The following is a 17,431-nucleotide window of genomic DNA, read 5'->3' as shown; positions in this document are numbered from 1 at the left end:
ATGACAGCCGGGGACAGGGACAGGTGAGTAGCTTGGGATGCGATTCGCGAGCAAGCGCATCCCGCTATGTGAATCGCATCCCCGCCGGCAGTGTCAGTGCAGCGCTCCTGCCGGGTCTGACCGGGGCGCTGCAGAGAGGGGAACGCCGCGAGCGCTCCGGGAAGGAGCAGGGACCCGGAGCGCTCGGCGTAACAGTACCCCCCCTTAGGTCTCCCCCTCTTTTTGTCCACTTGTCGCTTCACATGAGAGGAGGCCATTGGGAGCGATTCTTGAGTTTCTTTCTGGAAGACAGAGAAGTCCTGGGTAAATTCATCAATGGCAGGCAGTCCAGAAGAAGTGGGAATGGGGAGGGGGGGGGCAGAGGGTGAAGCTTGCCACGGGGCAGAGTGTTACCAGGAAGGGGGCTATGAGGAGGCAAAATCTCTGCTCGTTTTTTGCAAAAAATACCGGCATTGTCCTGATAAGCCTTGGGGAGACCTGGTATAGAAGGAGACACTGTGGTTTGACTGACGGGACTGGGAGCAGACGTAAGGCATTTTTTGTGGCAAGAAGCCCCCCAGCTCTTGATCTCCCCGGTGATCCAGTCAAGGGTAGGAGAATGGCTAGGAGCCATGGCAGACCGAGGAGGACTTCAGAGGTGCAGTTGGGCAGAACAAAAAATTTAATTTTTTTGTGATGCAGTCCAATGCTCATAAGCAGGGGCTCTGTGCGGTAACGCACAGTGCAGTCCAATTTTACTCCATTGACCGAGGAAATATAGAGCGGCTTGACGAGACGGGTCACAGGGATGTTGAACCTATTAACAAAATAGGCCAAAATAAAATTTCCCGCAGAACCAGAGTCCAAGAAGGCCACAGCTGAGAAGGAGGAGTTGGCAGAAGGAGAAATCCGCACGGGCACAGTGAGACGTGGAGAAGCAGACTTCATACCAAGAGACGCCACTCCCACGTGAGCTGGGTGCATGCGTGCATTTCCCAGACGTGGAGGACGAATAGGGCAATCCACTAGGAAATGTTCGGTACTAGCGCAGTACAGACATAAATTTTTATCTCTTCGGCGAGTCCTCTCTTCATGGGTCAGGCGAGACCGATCCACTTGCATAGCCTCCTCGGTGGGAGGCACAGGGGTAGATTGCAAAGGATATAGGGAGAGAGGTGCCCAGAGATCAAGGTCTTTTTCCTTGCGGAGCTCCTGGTGTCTTTCAGAAAAACGCATGTCAGCGGTTGGCCAAATGGATAAGTTCATGCAGGTTGGCAGGAATTTCTTGTGTGGCCAGCACATCCTTGATGTTACTGGATAGGCCTTTTTTAAAGGTCGCGCAGAGGGCCTCGTTGTTCCAAGATAATTCAGAAGCGAGGGTACGAAATTGGATGGCGTTTTCGCCTACAGAAGAATTTCCTTGGACCAGGTTCAGCAAGGCAGTTTTGGCAGAAGAGGCTCGGGCTGGTTCCTCGAAGACACTACGAACCTCAGCGAAGAAGGACTGAACAGTGGCAGTGACAGGATCGTTGTGGTCCCAGAGCGGTGTGGCCCATGACAAGGCCTTCCCAGACAGGAGACTAACCACGAAAGCAACCTTTGACCGTTCTGTGGGAAATTGGTCCGACAACATCTCCAAATGTAGGGAACATTGAGACAGGAAACCACGGCAGAGTTTTAGAGTCCCCATCATATTTGCCCGGCAGGGACAAACAGAGGTTAGGAGCGGCCACTCGCTGGAGAGGAGGTGCAGGAGCTGGCGGAGGAGATGGTTGCTGCTGTAGCTGTGGCAGATGTTGCTGTAGCATGGCGGTCAACAGCGACAGCTGCTGTCCTTGTTGGGCGAACTGTTGTCCAAGTTGCTCTATCTGTTGGGACTGCTGGGCGACCACCGTGGTAAGGTCAGCGACAACTGGCAGCGGGACCTCAGCGGGATCCATGGCCTGATCTACTGTTAGGATTCGGCAGGCTGGATGTGGATCCTCTGTGTCAGCGAGGGATTGACGTGGACCGTACCAGTGGACCGGTTCTAGGTTGCTACTGGTATTCACCAGAGCCCGCCGCAAAGCGGGATGGTCTTGCTGCGGCGGTAGCAACCAGGTCGTATCCACCGGCAACGGCTCAACCTCGCTGACTGCTGAGAAGGCGTGGGACAGAAGGACTAAACAGAGGCGAGGTCAGACGTAGCAGAAGGTCAGGGCAGGCGGCAAGGTTCGTAGTCAATGGTGATAGCAAGAGGTCTGGAACACTGGTATGGCAAACACAGTAAACGCTTTCTCTGGGCACAAGGGCAACAAGATCCGGCAAAGCAGGGAAGGGGAAGTGAGGTTATATGGACGTGGAGCAGGTGGAAGCTAATAAGACTGATTGGGCCAGGCACCAATCATTGGTGCACTGGCCCTTTAAATCTTAGAGAGCTGGCACGCGCGCACCCTAAGGAGCGGAGCCGCGAGCGCCAGCAGGTGACAGCCGGGGACTGGGACAGGTGAGTAGCTTGGGATGCGATTCGCAAGCGGGCGCGTCCCGCTATGCGAATCGCATCCCCGCCGGCAGTGTCAGTGCAGCGCTCCCGGTCAGCGGGTCTGACCGGCGCGCTGCAGAGAGGGGAAAGCCGCGAGCGCTCCGGGGAGGAGCAGGGACCCAGAGTGCTCGGCGTAACATTTACAGCCCCTCTAGCATAATCAAATAACGTGTCATAGCGAAATTCTACGAATATTCTTAGAATCTGTACACTGTGCGCCAGTCTCTAGGCAGAGCAAAGCGGTGATGAGCAAAAACAAAATTCTCATATTTTATTACGAACTTAAAAATAACATCCGTCTGCAGCACTTTTTTCAAAAATAAATAATTCAATGTTTTTAAAGCTATCCTCAATTCGATGCTGGTCACTTAGTACAGTGGTCCCTCAACATACGATGGTAATCCGTTCCAAACGAACCATCGTTTGTTGAAACCATCGTATGTTGAGGGATCCGTTTCAATGAAAAGTATAGGACGTAACACTCACCTGTCCCCGCCACCCTGGGCCTGTCACCGCTGCCCTGGATGTCGCCCTCCATCGCTGTCGCCGCGTCCCCAGGGTGTCCCCGCCGCTCTGACATCACCGGAGCACACGGGGCACCGTAAACGGCTATCCGGCAGCAGCTGAAGCATTCTGCGCTGCCGGATAGCCGTTTATGCGATGGCCCCCATATACAAAAGCATCATATGTTGATGCTGCCTTCAACATGCGATGGCCTCAAAGAGTTGAAATGATCATATATCGGGGCCATCGTAGGTCGGGGGGTCACTGTATACCTATGTATAGTCTCCATATTGGTGCACTTGCAATCTCTACTTAACCCGATGAGGACCATGGACGTCTATGCTCGTCCAATGGCCGTTATCGGGGTATGATGTGGGCTCCCGACTCGAGCCCACGTCATACCGGCTGGCCCCCAGCTGATTCCTGTAGCTGGGGGCCGGCGTTAATAGCCGACATGCAGCCGTGGGTGGCTATTAACCCTTTAGATCGCCGCTGTCAAAGTTGACAGCGGCGTCTAAAGGTGCCTGTATTCCGTCTCTGGTGGTCCAGTGGGGTGGATCACCCCCCCTGTAGCGGGATAGCGGGAGGGGCGATCCACTGCTGAGGTAGCTAAATGGCTTACCTCTCCTTCTATAGTGGCTCCGGTGCTCAGAATGATAAAGCCTGGCAGGACCAGGCTTTATCAATCGAGCGCAGAGCACACAGATCAATGGGATTATATGTAACCCCATTGATCTGTATGAGTAATCAAATGATTCCTCCTAAAAGTCCCCTAAGGGGACTAAAAGCTTAAAAAATTTTTTTTTAAGTTTTAACCCCTTCCTTATTAAAAGTTTAAATCACCCCCTTTTCCCAAATTACATAAAAAATATAAAAATAATAAAAATAAACATATATGGTATCGCCACGTGCGTAAGTGTGCGAACTATAAAAATATATTGTAAATTAAACTGCACGTTCAATGGCGTACGCACAAAAAAATTACAAAGTCAAAAATTGCGTATTTTTGGTCACTTTTCATAGCATAAAAAAAGGAATAAAAAGCGATAAAAAAGTCTGATCAAAACAAAAATAGTACCGATGAAAACCTCAGATCACGGCGCAAAAAATGAGCCCTCATACCACCCCATACGTGGGGGAAAAGAAGTTATAGCGGGTCAGAAAAGGATAATTTTAAATGTATTAATTTTCGTGCATGTAGATAGGATTTTTTCCAAATATACGACAAAATCAAACCTATATAAGTAGGGTATCATTTTAATTGTATGGACCTACAGAAAAAAGATAAAGTGCCATTTTTACTGAATAATTTATGGCATAAAAACGGAAACCCCCCAAAAAATATATATATTTTTTTTTTCTTCAATTTTGTAGATTTTTTTTTTCCATTTCGCCCTAGATTTTGGGGAAAAATTACTAATGTCATTACAAAGGAGAATTAGTGGTGCAAACAATAAGCCATCATATTTGTAGGTGCAAAATTGAAAGGTTATGATTTTTAAAAGGTAAGGAGGAAAAAACAAAAGTGCAAAAACAGAAAAACGCTTGGTCCTTAACCACTTAAGGACCTAGGGCGTATGGATTAGCCTTGACGTCCTGGTACTTAAGGACGCCCGTGGGAATTTCGGTCCCCGCCGCGCGTCGGGCAGGACCGGGCCGGGGTGACTGCTGATATCAATCAGTAGGCACCCCGTGCAAATGCCCAGGGGGGTCATCAGTCCAGAGTCCCCCCCCCCCCGTCGGCGATCGGCGCAAATCGCAAGTGAATTCACACTTGCGATTTGCGCCGATTCCGGGTCATATGGGTCTATTGTGACCCGGTGACCCGGAATAGAAGGGGGATCGCGGTTGTCTAAGACACCCACGATCCCCCTGTAGGCATAGGAGTGAGGTGGCAGGGGTGACACCCCTCCTATCCCTGCTATTGGTCTGCTATTGAACGTCAGAGGCGACGACCAATAGCAGACCGGGGGCGGGGGGTTAACTTTCGTTTTCCCCGTCCTGCCCACCCACAATAGGCGGGGCAGAACGGGGAACCGAAGGGGATCGGGTCCCGACGTCCGCTTACCCGTCCGGAGGCTGCGGCGACGTTGATCGGAGGGCGGCGTCACGTGCGTCTGAAGAGGACGGCTGTCGGGATCCTACGGAAGCCGGTAAGTTGATCTGGAGGGCTACAGTCTTAGACCGTGGTCCCTAACTGTAGCCCTCCAGATGTTGCAAAACTACAACTCCCAGCATGCCCAGACAACTGTTTGGGCATGCTGGAATATGTAGTTTTGCAACAGCTGGAGGGCTGCAGTTTGAGACCACTATACAGTGGTCTCTAAACTATATCCCTCCAAATGTTGCAAAACTACAACTCCTAGCATGCCCACATAGTTGTTTGTTATCTGGGCATGCTGGGAGTTGTAGTTTTGCAACATCTGGAGGTCCACAGTTTGGAGATCACTGTGCAGTGGTCTAAAAACTGTAGCTCTCCCGATGTTGCAAAACTGCAATTCCCAGCATGCCCAGAAAGCAAACAGCTGTCTCAGCATGCTGGGAGTTGTAGTTGGGTACCTCCAGCTGTTGCATAATTACATCTCCCAGCATGCCCTTCGGTGATTAGTACATGCTGGGAGTTGTAGTTTTGCAACAGCTGGAGGCACACTGGTTGGAAAATATTGAGTTAGGTAACAGAACCTAACTGAAGGTTTTCCAACCAGTGTGCCTCCAGCTGTTGCAAAAGTACAACTCCCAGCATGCACGGTCTGTCAGTACATGCTGGGAGTTGTAGTTTTGAAACAGCTGGAGGTTTGCCCCCCATGTGAACGTACAGGGTACATTCACACGGGCGGGTTTACAGTAAATTTCCTGCTTCAAGTTTGGGCTGCAGCAAATTTTTCGTCGCAGCGCAAACTCCTAGCGGGAAATTCACCGTAACACGCCAGTGTGAACGTACCCTAAAAACACTACACTACATTAACACATAATAAAGGGTAAAACACTACATATACACCCCCTTACACTGTCCCCCCCAATAAAAATGAAACATGTATTGTACGGCAGTGTTTCAGCTGTTGCAAAACAACAACTCCCAGCATTTCTGGACAGCCACTGACTGTCCAGGCATGCTGGGAGTTTAGCAACAGCTGGAGGCAACCTGTTTGGGAATCACTGGCGTAGAATACCCCTATGTCCACCCCTATGCAATCCCTAATTTAGTCCTCAAATGCGCATGGTGCTCTCTTACTTCGGAGCCTTGTCATATTTCAACGAAACAGTTTAGGGCCATATATGGGGTATCGCCGTACTCAGGAGAAATTGCACTACAAATTTTGGGGGTCTTTTTTTCCTTTTACCGCTTGTGAAAAGGAAAAGTTGGGGGCTACACCAGCCTGCTAGTGTAAAAAAATAAAAAAATTTACACTAACATGCTGGTGTTGCCCCATACTTTTTATTTCCACAAGCGGTAAAAGGAAAAAAATTTGTAAAACAATTTCTCCTGAGTATGGAAATACCCCATATGTGGGTATAAAATGCTCTATGGCACACAACATGGCTCAGAAGTGAGAGCGCACCATGTACATTTGAGGTCTAAATTGGTGATTTGAACAGGGGTGGCTTATTTTACAGCGGTTCTGACATAAACACAAAACAATAAATACCCACATGTGACCCGATTTTGGAACTACACCCCTCACCGAACGTAACAAGGGGTATAGTGAGCCTGAACACCCCCCAGGTGTTTGACGAATTTTCATTAAAGTTGGATGGGAAAATGAAAAAAATTATATTTTTTCAATAAAATGCTGGTGTTACCCTAAATTTTTCATTTTCACAAGGGAAAATAGGAAAAAAGCCCCCCAAATTTGTAACCCCATCTCTTCTGAGTAAGAACATACCCCATATGTGAATTTAAAGTGCTCTGGGGGCGAACTACAATGCTCAGAAGAGAAGGAGCGCCATTGGGATTTTGTAGAGAAAATTTGTCCGGCATTGAAGGCCACATGTGTTTACAAAGCCCCCATAGTGCCAGAACAATGGACCCCTGATACATGTGACCCCATTTTGGAAACTACACCCCTCACGTAATGTAATAAGGGGTACATTGAGAATTTACGCCCCACAGGTGTCTGACAGATTTTTGGAACAGTGGTCCGTAAAATTGAAAAATTAAATTTTTCATTTGCACAGCCCACTGTTCCAAAGATCTGTGGGGTGTAAATACTCACTGCACCCCTTATTAAATTCTGTGAGGGGTGTAGTTTCCAAAATGGGGTCACATGTGGGGGGGGGTCCACTGTTCTGGTACCACGGGGGGCTTTGTAAACGCACATTGCCCCTGACTACCATTCCAAACTAATTCTCTTTCCAAAAGCTCAATGGCGCTCCTCCTTTTCTGAGCATTGTAGTTCGCCAGCAGAGCATTTTACGTCCTAACATGGGGTATTTCCATACTCAGAAGAGTTACAAATTTTGGGGGTTATTTTCTCCTATTACCCTTTGTAAAAATGTTAAATTTAGGGGAAAAACTGCATTTTAGTAAAAAAAAAAATATTTCATTTACACATCCAACTTTAACGAAAAGTCGTCAAACACCTGTGGGGTGTTAAGGCTCAGCGGACCCCTTGTTATGTTCCATGAGGGGTGTAGTTTCCAAAATAGTATGCCATGTGGGTATTTTTTGCTGTTCTGGCACCGCAGTGGCTTCCTAAATGTGACATGCCCCCAAAAAAACATTTCAGCAAAAGTTGCTTTCAAAAAGCCAAATGTGACTGAGCATTGTAGTTCCCCCGCAAAGCATTTTACGTCCTAACATGGGGTATTTCCATACTCAGAAGAGATGGGGTTACAAATTTGGGCGGGCATTTTCTCCCATTACCCTTTGTAAAAATGGTAAATTTGGGGGAAAAACTGCACTTTAGTGAAAAAAAAATTTTCATTTACACATCCGACTTTAACGAAAAGTTGTCAAACACCTCTGGGGTGTTAAGGCTCACTGGACCCCTTGTTACGTGCCTTGAGGGGTCTAGTTTCCGAAATGGTATGCCAGGTCGGGGTTTTCTGCTGTTCTGGCACCATAAGGGCCTCCTAAATGTGACATGCAACCCAAAAACCATTTCAGCAAAATTCCCTCTCCAAAATCCCATTGTCGCTCCTTCCCTTCTGAGCCCTCTAGTGCACCCGCCGAACACTTGTGTAAAAAATGAAGATTTTGAATTTTCTCCTTCACTTTGCTGCTATTCCTGTGAAACACCTAAAGGGTTAACATACTTACTGAATGTCATTTTGAATACTTTGAGGGGTGCAGTTTTTATAATGGGGTCATTTGTGGGGTATTTCTAATATGAAGGCCCTTCAAATCCACTTCAAAACTGAATTGGTCCTGAAAAATTCAGTTTTTGAAAATTTTGTGAAAAATTGGAAAATTGCTGCTGAACTTTGAAGCCCTCTGATGTCTTCCAAAAGTAAAAACACGTCAATTTTATGATGCAAACATAAAGTAGACATTGTATATGTGAATCAATGTATAATTTATTTGGAATATCCATTTTCCTTATAAGCAGAGAGCTTCAAAGTAAAAAAAAAAAATGCAAAATTTTCAATTTTTTCATCAAATTTTGGAATTTTTCACCAAGAAATGATGCAAGTATCGACGAAATGTTACCACTAACATAAAGTAGAATATGTCATGTAAAAACAATCTCGTAATCAGAATGAAAGGTAAAAGCATCCCAGAGTTATTAATGCTTGAAGTGACAGTGGTCAGATGTTCAAAAAATGGCCGGGTCCTTAAGGTATATTAGGGCTGGGTCCTTAAGGGGTTAAAGGGGTACTCCCGTGGAAAACGTTTTTTTTTTTTTTTTTATCAACTGGTGCCAGAAAGTTTAACAGATTTGTAAATTACTTCTATTAAAAATTCTTAATTCTTCCAGTACTTTTTAGGGGCTATACACTACAGAGGAAATGCATTACTTTTTAGATTTCTCTGATGTCATGACCACAGTGCTCTCTGCTGACCTCTGCTGTCCATTCTAGGAACTGTCTAGAGCAGCATATGTTTGCTATAGGGATTTTCTCCTGCTCTTGAGAGTTCCTAAAATGGACAGCAGAGGTCAGCAGAAAGCACTGTGGTCATGACATCAGAGAAATCTAAAAAGTAATGCATTTCCTCAGTAGTATATAGCCCCTAAAAAGTACTGGAAGGATTAAGATTTTTTTATAGAAGTAATTTCAAATCCGTTTAACTTTCTGGCACCAGTTGATTTAAAAAAAAAAAAGTTTTTCACAGGAGTACCCTTTTAAGGGGTTAAACTTAAAGAGGTATTCCAGGCAAAACCTTTTATATATATATATATATATATATATATCAACTGGCTCCGGAAAGTTAAACAGATTTGTAAATTACTTCTATTAAAAAATCTTAATCCTTCCAATAGTTATTAGCTTCTGAAGTTTTCTGTCTAACTGCTCAATGATGATGTCAAGTTCCGGGAGCTGTGCATGATGGGAAAATATACCCATAGGAACTGCACAGCTCCCGGGACGTGAGTCATCAGAGAGCAGTTAGACAGAAAACAACAACTCAACTTCAGAAGCTAATAACTATTGGAAGGATTAAGATTTTTTAATAGAAATACAAATCTGTTTAACTTTCCGGAGCCAGTTGATATATAAAAAAAAGTTTTGGCCTGGAATACCCCTTTAAATAATAATTTCAGCATTGCTCTCTTCCAACTTCTACAAACTTCAGTGTGAAAATATTCTGCACACACTGGAAAGTCAAGTGGCAGAGGCACCCAGCAAATTACGTGCATGAGCCCATGGATGTGGGACAGTGTTCTCAGTAACCCAATTGTCCAGTGTGTTTAGGGTCACTCCATGTCAAACTTTGCAGAATGAATGGAAAAGCAATGCTGGAATTATGTTTTTAATGTAAAAACCTAAAAACTGTTCACCCTTAACATTTCTTAACCTGTTAAGGACCAAGGGCGTACAGGTACGCCTTTGCTCCCTGGTTCTTAACCCCTTGGGGACAGAGCCCATTATGACCCTAAGGACGGGAGCATTTTTTCCAAATCTGACCACTGACACTTTAAGCATTAATAACTCTGGGATGCTTTTAGTCATAAATTTGATTCCGAGATAGTTTTTCCATGACATATTCTACTTTATGGTAGAAGTAAATTTTTGCCGATACTTGCATAATTTCTTGGTGAAAAATACAAAAGTTTGATGAAAAATTTTAACTTTTCTAACTTTGAAGCTCTCTGCTTGTTAGGAAAATAGACATTCCAAATAAATGATATGTTGATTTGCATATGCAATATGTCTACTTTATGTTTGCATCATAAAGTTGACATGTTTTTACTTTTGGAAGACATCAGAGGGTTTCAAAGTTCAGCAGCAATTTTCCAATTTTTCACAAAATTTACAAAATTGGAATTTTTCAGGGACAAGTTCAGTTTTGAAGTGGATTTGAAGGGCCTTTATATTAGAAATACCCCATAAATGACCCAGTTATAAAAACTGCACCCCTCAAAGTATTCAAAATGACATTCAGTAAGCTTGTTAACCTTTTAGGTGTTTCACAGGAATAGCAACAAAGTAAAGGAGAAAATTCAAAATCTTTATTTTTTTACACTCACATGTAGTCAGGGGCCATGTGCGTTTACAAAGCCCCACTGTTGTGCCAGAACAGTGGACCCCCACATGTGACCCCATTTTGGAAACTAAACCCCTCACAGAATTTAATAAGGGGTGCAGTGAGTATTTACACCCCACTGGCGTTTGACAGATCTTAGGAACAGTGGGCTGTGCAAATGAAAAATTACATTTTTCATTTTCAAGGACCACTGTTTCAAAAATCTGTCAGACACCTGTGGGGTGTAAATGCTCACTGCACCCCTTAATACATTACATAAGGGGTGTAGTTTCCACAATGGGGTCACATGTGGGGGGGTCCAGTGTTCTGGCACTATGGGGGCTTTGTAAACACACGTGGCCTTCAATTCCGGATAAAATTCCAATAGCACTCCTTCTCTTCTGAGCTTTGTAGTTCACCCGCAGAGCACTTTACATCAACAAATTTTGGGGTTCTTTTTTTCCTATTACTGCTTTTGAAAATAAAAAGTATGGGGCAACACCCCTAAAATTTATAGTGCAATTTTTCCCGAGTACGGAAATACCCCATATGTGGCCCTAAATTGTTTCCTTGAAATACGACAGGGCTCCAAAATGAGAGCGCGCCATGCACATTTGAGGACTGAATTAGGGATTACATACGGGTGGACATAGGAGTTTTCTACGCCAGTGATTCCCAAACAGAGTGCCTCCAGCTGTTGCTAAACTCCCAACATGCCTGGACAATCAGTGGCTGTCCAGAAATGCTGGGAGTTGTTGTTTTGCAACAGCTGGAGGCTCAATTTTGGAAACACTGCCATACAATATGTTTTTCATTTTTATTGGGGGGACAGTGTAAAGGGGTGTAAATGTAGTGTTTTACCCTTTATTTTGTGTTAGTGTAGTGTTTTTAGGGTACATTTGCACTGGCGTGTTACAGTGAGTTTCCCGCTAGGAGTTTGCGCTGCAGCGAAAAATTTGCCGCAGTCCAAACTTGAAGCAGAAAACTTACTGTAAACCTGCCCATGTGAATGTACCCTGTATGTTCACATGGGGGGGCAAACCTCCAGCTGTTTCAAAACTACAACTCCCAGCATGTACTGACAGACCGTGCATGCTGGGAATTGTACTTTTGCAACAGCTGGAGTCATACTAGTTGGAAAACCTTCAGTTATGTTCTGTTACCTAACTCAGTATTTTCCAACCATTGTACCTCCAACTGTTGCTAAACTACAACTCCCAGCATGTATTGACAGACTGTGCATGCTGGGAGATGTACTTTTGCAACAGCTGAAGGCACGCTGGTTGGAAAACCTTCAGTTAGGTTCTGTACCCTAACTCAGTATTTTCCAACAAGCGTGCCTCCAGCTGTTGCAAAACTACAACTCCCAGCATGTACTGATCGCCGAAAGACATGCTGGGAGATGTAGTTATGCAACAGCTGGAGGTACTTAACTACAACTCCCAGCATGCTGTTTGGGCATGCTGGGATTTGCAGTTTTGCAACATCTGGCGGGCCACAGTTTATAGACCACTGCACAGTGATCTCCAAACTGTGACCCTCCAGATGTTGCAAAACTACAAATCCCAGCATGCACAGAAAGCAAACAGCTGTTTGGGCATGCTAGAAGTTGTAGTTTTGCAAGATCTGGAGGGATACAATTTAGAGACCACTCTATAATGGTCTCAAACAGTAGCCCTCCAGCTTTTGCAAAACTACATATTCCAGCAAGCCCAAACAGCTGTCTGGGCATGCTGGGAGTTGTAGTTTTGCAACATCTGGAGGGCTAAAGGTTAGAGACCACTGTATAATGGTATCAGACTGTAGCCCTCCAGATGTTGCTAGGCAACTTACTGGCTTCCATAGGATCTAGGGAGCCGTCCTCTTCTGCTGCACGTCATCGCCGCCCGCCGATCAAGGTTATCCGCAGCCTCCGGATCGGTAAGTGGATCTTCGGCTCCAGTCCCCGCCGGTTTCCCTGTCCTGCCCCGCCTATTGTGGGTGGGTAGGATGGGGAAAATGAAAGTTAACCCGCCGCCCCCAATCTGCTATTGGTGGTTGCGTCTAGACCACCAATAGCAGGGATAGGAGGGCTGGCACCCCTGCCACCTCACTCCTATCCCTTCAGGGGAATCGTAGGTGTCTTAGACAACAGCAATCCCCCTTATATTCCGGGTCACCGGGTCACTATAGACCCGTATGACCTAGAATTTTCGCAGATTGCCGACATGGGGGCATCTAATGACCCCCCTGGGCATTTGCACGGGGTGCCTGCTGATTGATATCAGCAGTCAGCCCGATCTGGTCTCCGCCCGGCGAGCGGCGGGGACTGAAATTCCTACGGGCGTATTGATACGCCCTTCGTCCTTAATTACCAGGACGCAAGGGCGTATGCATACGCCCTTCGTCCCCATCAGATTAAGGTCCCAGGGCGTACCTGTAAGCCCATAGGAATTTCGGTCCCTGTCGTGCGCCCGGCAGGGACTGGATCGGGGTGCCTGCTGATATCGATCAACAGGCACCCCGCGCAAATGCAGAAGGGGGCCATAAGGTCCCCCATGTCAGCAATCATCGCAAATCGCAAGCATAAGGGGGATGGCGGTTGTCCAAGACACCTACGATCCCCCTGAAGGGATAGGGGTGAGGTGGCAGGGGTGCCACCCCTCCTATCCCTGCTATTGGTCGTCAAAAGCAATGACTAATAGCAGATCGGGGGCGGGGGGTTAACTTTCGGTTTACCCGTTCTACCCACCCACAATAGGTGGGGCAGAATGGTGAAACCGAAGGGGACTGGCGACGAAGTTGACTTACCCTGCGGGCCAGGCTGCGGGCAACGATCAGTGTCGGAGATCGGCGGGCAGTGATGTCGTGCGGCTGGATCCTACAGTAGCCAGTGAGTTTCCTAGCAACATCTGGAGGGCTACAGTTTGAGACTACTATACAGTGGTCTCAACTGTAGCCCTCCAGATGTTGCAAAACTACAACTCCCAGCATGCCCAGACAGCTATTTGCTGTGTGGGCATGCTGGGATTTGCAGTTTTGCAACAGCTGGAGGGCTACAGTTTGGAGATCACTGTGCAGTGATCCAACTGTGGCCCCATAGATCTTGCAAAACTACAAGTCCTAGCATGCCCAGACATCTGATTGCTTTGGGATTTGTAGTTTTGCAACATCTGGAGTGCCAGTGTGGAGATCACTGTGCATTGGTCTCAAACTGTAGACCTCCAGATGATGCAAAACTGCAAATCCCAGCATGCCCAAACAGCTGTCTCGGCATGCTGGGAGTTGTAGTTGCTTACCTCCAGCTGTTGCACAACTATATCTCCCAGCTTTCACTTCGGCGATCAGTTCATGCTGGGAGTTCTAGTTTTGCAACAGCTGGAGGCCCACTTGTTGGAAAATACTGAGATAGGTAACAGAACCTGAATGAAGGATTTCCAACCAGTGTGCCTCCAGCTGTTGCAAAAGTACAACCCCCAGCATGCATGGTCTGTCAGTACATGCTGGGAGTTGTAGTTTTGAAACAGCTGAAGGTTTGCCCCCCCCCCCATGTGAATGTACAGGGTACATTCACACGAGCAGGTTTACAGTAAGTTTTCCGCCAGTGCAAATGTACTCTAAAAACACTACACTAACACATAATAAAGGGTAAAACACAACATATACACCCCCTTACACTGCCCCCCTCCCAAATAAAAATGAAAAACGTATTGTACGGCAGTGTTTCCAAAACGGAGCCTCCAGATGTTGCAAAACAACAACTTCCAGCATTTCCGGACAGCCACTAACTGTCCAGGCGTGCTGAGAGTTTAGCAACAGCTGGCAGCACCCTGTTTGGGAATCACTGGCGTAGAATACCCCTTTGTCCACCCCTATGCAATCCCTAATTTAGTCCTCAAATGCGCATTGCGCTCTCTCACTTCAGAGCCCTGTCGTATTTTAAGGAAACAGTTAAGGGCCACATATGGGGTATTTCCGTACTCGGGAGAAATTACACTACATATTTAGGGGGGCTTTTTCTCTTTTTACCCCTTATGAAAAGGAAAAGTTGGGGTCTACACCAGCCTGTTAGTGTAAAAAAAAAAAAAAAAAAAAACATTACACTAACAGGCTGGTGTTGACCTTTACTTTTTTACTTTCATAAGGAGTAAAAGGAAAAAAAGCCCCCCAACATTAGTAGTGCAATTTCTCCTGAGTAAGATAATACCCCATTTGTGAGCATAAAATGCTCTGCGGGCGCACAACAAGGCTCAGGAGTGAGAGCGCACTATGTACATTTGAGGCCTAAATTGGTGATTTGCACAGGGGTGGCTGATTTTACAGTGGTTATGACATAAACACAAAAAAATTAATACCCACACCCACATTTTGGAAACTACACCTCTCATGGAACGTAACAAGGGGTATAGTGAGCCTTAACACCCCACAGGTGTTTGACGAATTTTCGTTAAAGTTGGATGGGAAAAAAAAATGTTCACTAAAATGCTGGTGTTGCCCTAAATTTTTCATTTTCACAAGGAAAAATAGGATAAAAGCCCCCCAAAAATGTGTAGCCCCAAGAACATACACCATATGTGGATGTAAATTGCTCTGCAGGCGAACTACAGTGCTCAGAAGAGAGTGAGCGCCATTGGGATTTTGAAGAGAAAATGTATCCGGAATTGAAGGCCACGTGTGTTTACAAAGCCCCCATAGTGCCAGAACAATGAACCCCTCCAACATGTGACCCCATTTTGGAAACTACACCCCTCACGTAATGTCATAAGGGGTACAGTGAGCATTTACGCCCCACAGGTGTGTGACAGATTTTTGGAACAGTGGTCCATGAAAATGAAAAATGTAATTTTTCATTTGCACAGCACACTGTTCCAAAAGATCTGTCAAACGCTAGTGGGGTGTAAATACTCACTGCACCTCTTATTACATTCCGTGAGGGGTGTAGTTTCCAAAATCGGGTCACATGTGGGGGAGTCCACTGTTCTGGCACAATGAGAGCTTTTTAAACGCACTTGGCCCCTGATTTCCATTCCAAACAAATTCCCTTTCCAAAAGCTCAATGGCGCTCCTCCTCTTATACGCACTGTAGTGCGCCAGCAGAGCACTTGACATCCACACATGGGGTATTTCCATACTCAGAAGAAATGGGGTTACAAATTTTGGGGGTCATTTTCTCCTATTACCCCTTGTAGAATGAAAAATGTGGGTAAAAAACAGCATTTTAGAGATTTTTTTTTTCATTTACACATCCAACTTTAACAAAAAGTCGTGAAATACTTGTGAGGTGTTAAGGCTCACTATACCCCTTGTTACATTCCTTGAGGGGTGTAGTTTCCAAAATAGTATGCCATGTGGTTTTGTTTGCTGTTCTGGCACCATAGGGGCTTCCTAAATGCGACATGCCCCCCAAAAACCATTTCGGCAAAATGTACTTTCCAAAAGCCAAATGTGACTCCTTCTTTTCTGAGCATTGTAGTTCGCCCACAGAGCATTTTATGTCTAACATGGGGTATTTCCATACTCAGAAGAGATGGGGTTACAAATTTTTGGGGGCATTTTCACCCATTACCCTTTATAAAAATAGTAAATTTGGGGGGAAAAATGCACTTTAGTGCAATTTTTTTTTTCATTTACACATCCGACTTTAACAAAAAGTCGTCAAACACCTGTGGGGTGTTAAGGCTCACTGGACCCCTTGTTACGTGCCTTGAGGGGTGTAATTTCTAAAATGGTATGCCATGTGGGGGTTTTTCTGCTGTTCTGGCACCATAGGGGCTTCCTAAATGTGACATGCCCCCCAAAAATCATTTCAGAAAAACTCACTCTCCAAAATCCCATTGTCACTCCTTCCCTTCTGAGCCCTCTACTGCGCCTGCCGAACACTTGACATACAAATATGAGGTATTTCCTCACTCAAGAGAAATTGGGTTACACATTTTGAGAGGCCTTTTCTCCTTTTAACTCTTGTAAAAATTAAAAAACAGGGTCTACAAGAACATGCGAGTTTAAAAAATGAAGATTTTGAATTTTCTCCTTTATTTTGCTGTTATTCCTGTGAAACACCTAAAGGGTAAACACACTTACTGAATGTAATTTTGAATACTTTTAGGGGTGCAGTTTTTATATTGGGGTCATTTGTGGGGTATTTCTTATAGGAATGCCATTAAAATCCACTTCAAAACTGAACTGTTCCATGAAAATTTCTGATTTTGATTTTTTTTTAGAAAAATTGGAAAATTGCTGCTGAACTTTGAAGCCCTCTTATGTCTTCCAAAAGTAAAAACATGTCAACCTTATGATGCAAACATAAAGTAGACATATTGTATTTGTAAAACAAAATATAATTTATTTGGAATGTCTATTTTCCTTTCAAGCAGAGAGCTTAAAATTTAGAAAAATGCTAAACTTTCAATATTTTTCATCAAATTTTGGAATTCTTCACCGAAAAATTATGCAGGTATCGACAAAATTTTACCACTATCATAAAGTAGAATATATCACGAAAAAACAAACTCGGAATCAGAATGAAAGGTAAAAGCATCCCAGAGTTATTAATTCTTAAATTGAAAGTGGTCAGATGTGCAAAAAATGCTCTGGTCCTACAGTGAAAATTGGCCTGGTTCTTAAGGGGTTAAATTGCATCATACAATCTATCATGATACAGATTCAATACAATCCAGGACCATCCAGATAAACCCCTAAACACCTGAACAAAGTTTTACCTTTTGAAATGATGTTGTTGTGTTGTTTTTATTAGTCTACCCCTAATTATCTTTTTTTCTAGTTTAGAGGACACATTTGGCTTTCTCTTTATTTAAAACTAG

The sequence above is a fragment of the Hyla sarda genome, chromosome 5 (genome assembly GCF_029499605.1).
Source record: "Hyla sarda isolate aHylSar1 chromosome 5, aHylSar1.hap1, whole genome shotgun sequence".
In the NCBI taxonomy this organism is placed as follows: domain Eukaryota; kingdom Metazoa; phylum Chordata; class Amphibia; order Anura; family Hylidae; genus Hyla; species Hyla sarda.
The sequence above is the reverse complement of the archived record's forward strand: the minus strand, read 5'-3'. Positions refer to the sequence as shown.